The sequence below is a fragment of the Antechinus flavipes genome, chromosome 5 (assembly GCF_016432865.1).
Source record: "Antechinus flavipes isolate AdamAnt ecotype Samford, QLD, Australia chromosome 5, AdamAnt_v2, whole genome shotgun sequence".
Lineage (NCBI taxonomy): Eukaryota > Metazoa > Chordata > Mammalia > Dasyuromorphia > Dasyuridae > Antechinus > Antechinus flavipes.
The window spans coordinates 120380081-120383247 of record NC_067402.1 but is presented as its reverse complement, the minus strand read 5'-3'; the positions used below and the strand labels follow the sequence as shown (position 1 = coordinate 120383247).

General features: G+C 31.9%; 1 non-coding gene across 1 annotated transcript; it reads right to left on the bottom strand.

Annotated features, from left to right (window-relative positions):
* Positions 1-777: 777 nt before the first annotated feature.
* Positions 778-888, bottom strand: LOC127539541 (U6 spliceosomal RNA). Its single transcript, XR_007947969.1, has one exon. It is a non-coding gene; the product is annotated as a U6 spliceosomal RNA (small nuclear RNA).
* Positions 889-3167: the final 2279 nt, after the last annotated feature.

Here is a 3167-nt window from a genome sequence, read left to right as displayed (position 1 = left end):
ATCTGTGCAAGGGCATAGAATTGAGAGAAAAGAATGTTGCTATATTTAAAAAAAATCTAGTAGGTCAGACTTTTTACAGACCTTTATGACAAGGATATTTGGTAGACCCTATTACCCATGATCTCTTTAAATGGTTTGCAACATTTGAAATGATAAAAATTTTTAACTCCAAGCTTATTCTATTTCATAGAGAATCTGTGGCTAATCAGTTTGATCATAAATTACAGTTGAAATGTTTCTGTGACTGATCTGCTACCATGCATATAGATAAGTGATTCTAAAGCTTTTTGAAATTGCAACAGCTTGATATTGTTTGATTCCATAATATCTTTCAATTATACCCCTCTAGGAGTACTAAACAGATTTCCTAAGTACCTTTAAAACATATTTTTAAAATAAGCTAATTTTCTTTAAAAAAACATATTTGACATTGATACTTTTTGATTCTGGATACATTCCATCCCTTTTCCATCTTGTACCCAACAAACCATTCCTTGACACACAGATTAAAAAAAGAAAGGGGGAAATTAAGGAAAAAAACAGCCAATGCATCAAATCTGTCTGATAGTAAATTTAATGTTTCAAATTCATACCCACTCTCTTTTGAAACCAGGGAAGGATACGCATTTTTAAAAACTCTTCTTCAGGCCTAAGATTTGTCATGATAATTGCGTATCATTCAATCTCTCTTTCTTTCTCTCTCTCTTTTTTTTAAGAAGGAAATTTATATAGCCATTTCTTAAAAGAGGAAATCTGGAGAGACCCTCTTCAATTTCTAAAAACAAGGAATGCTTCATGAATTTACATGCCATCCATGAGCAGGGGCCATGCTAATAATCTTCTCTGTATCATTTCGATTTTAGTATATGTGCTATCACAAATGAGCACCATTCAATTTGTTAACTTTTTTTCTAGTTATACTGTTGGCATTAGTGTGTAGATTGTTTTCCTTGTTCTATCTACTTCCTTCTACATCAATTCATATGTCTTATCAAATTTCTTTGAATTCATCATATTCATTATTTCTTACAGTGCAGTAATTTTTCATTATATGAATGTGTTGCAATTTGTATAGCTATTTACCAATCACCAATCTGTTATTTCATGACACACACTGAAATAATTGGAAATGCTCAGGAGTGTTTCAAAATGGTAGTGGGAATTTCTAGTAAAAATACAAGTTTAATGAGCAAATGATGGTTTTGTGTAAAGAATCAGCTTATCCCATCACAGAAACTGTTTTCTCTATGAAGTTAGAATCATTTTGTTTCTTTGGCATATTTTATTATCTATTTTCCCCTAATTATTATGTTAGTATTAAGCAAATTAAGGATTAAATTGGTATTAGAAGTTTGTAAATCCTTCATCTATTCACCATTTCTTAAGTATATACTATATAGGATGCACCATTTTAAATGCTATACAAGATTCAAAGATCAGTTAGACATGATTTTTGCCTCAAGGAATTTAAAAATTGATTTTAAAATTAAGGTTCAAATATATCTAGTGAACAATTATAAATATGTAAGAGAAATACAAAGTTCCAAGAGTTCAGGTTAAGTACTCTTTCCGATCTATGTTTTGAGGATATCTGCAAAGTCTGTCACAGAAAGAACTTTAGAAATCACGATGGTAGCTTTGTCTCCTAAACCAAATGCCAGTTCTCATTCATCTTTTTGAGTCACCGTTCCCAGTCAGTAACTATGTTCTAAAAGCTGAAAATGCCCTTTAAAAAAAATTCCTTGTTTCCATTCTCTTGTTCTCATTGTACTCTATCTTTATCAAGCAGTAGAAAGATCTGTCCAAAACTTAGTGGAGTAAAACTAAAGCACAGCCATGCCTTGTCAACACTATTTATGGTCTGACTGTAAAGATGGACCAAGGAAAAACCAGGAGGATTTGACAGTCTGTGCACGCAAAAGATTCTCATGTTGAAATGGTACATCTCACTTGTCAAACAGAAAACGGAGGCAAGGAAATCCATATCTGTGATTATCTGCTTCAGTACATTGTCCATTTCTACAGACCCCACATTAATCATTTATCTTGACTGGTTTCACACACAAAATTCCCTCACTAAGACAAACAATATCCTTTTTGTTTTCATCTCTCTTTTTACTTTATTTATACAATCCTTATTAAATTTCCTAAATTTCATTTATTTCCATCAGGAGCAATGATTATGAATGGAATGTGCGTTTTAAAAAATTTGTAAGAACATCTTTTTGGACCCATTTCCTGATTAAGGCAATGCCATAATAGATAGTTTCCTAAGTCAATCTCAAATGTCCTCATAAAACTATAATTGATCAATATTTTATGCTAATAGGTCTAATTCAATCTATGCTCAAATCATAAATTTTAGCCTTCTTATCTTTCTAAGGAACAATCATTTAATTTCCTTGAGCTTCACTTTCCTTAGTGAATAAGCGACTTGGACTATATGTCCTCTAAAGTCTTTTCTAGATCCAAGATGTTGAGCCTTTGTCCTGGCTCCAACATTCTTTTATTTTGTGAATTTCCAATTCCAGTTCTAGATGCTGAAAATACATTTGTCTCATCCATCAGGAAAAATGTTGAGAACTAGTCCATGGAAGGAAGTGCTTGAGATTTTCCTGGGGTGCTGATTGTTCCCAAGAATTCGTTAATTCCATATTTGCCTAGGAGAGAGTACCTCTATATTTGCATATGAAAGGATAACTAGAGAGCTATTCTGAGTCGAAAGAAAGACAACTACATCAGGATGAATAGCTCCAGAGGATAATTTGTAAATATGAACTATTTCGTTAATTTAATGAGCATTTTAAAATTATAACTATGGTCTAGGTACTTGTACTTAAAGCTAGGGAATCTTTACACATTCACAAATACATACATGCACGTATACATGTATATGGTATCCCTCAAAAGGCTTAGTGCATTATAAGCTTTAATCACTCCAGAAGCATAAATGCCACAAACTTATAAAAGTTTTGGAAACCTTATTTATATTTATTATAAACTTATTTAGTTTTATGAATTTTAATAATGAGTTTAAATGGCTAATTTTAATAAGACAGGACACTTATGGATATTGTACATTTGTTTCTGGATGACACTTTCTCAAGTTTGTGAATCAGTATAGTAAGTCTTCTTGCTTGTCACCTTGGTCACCTGATCTATCTCCA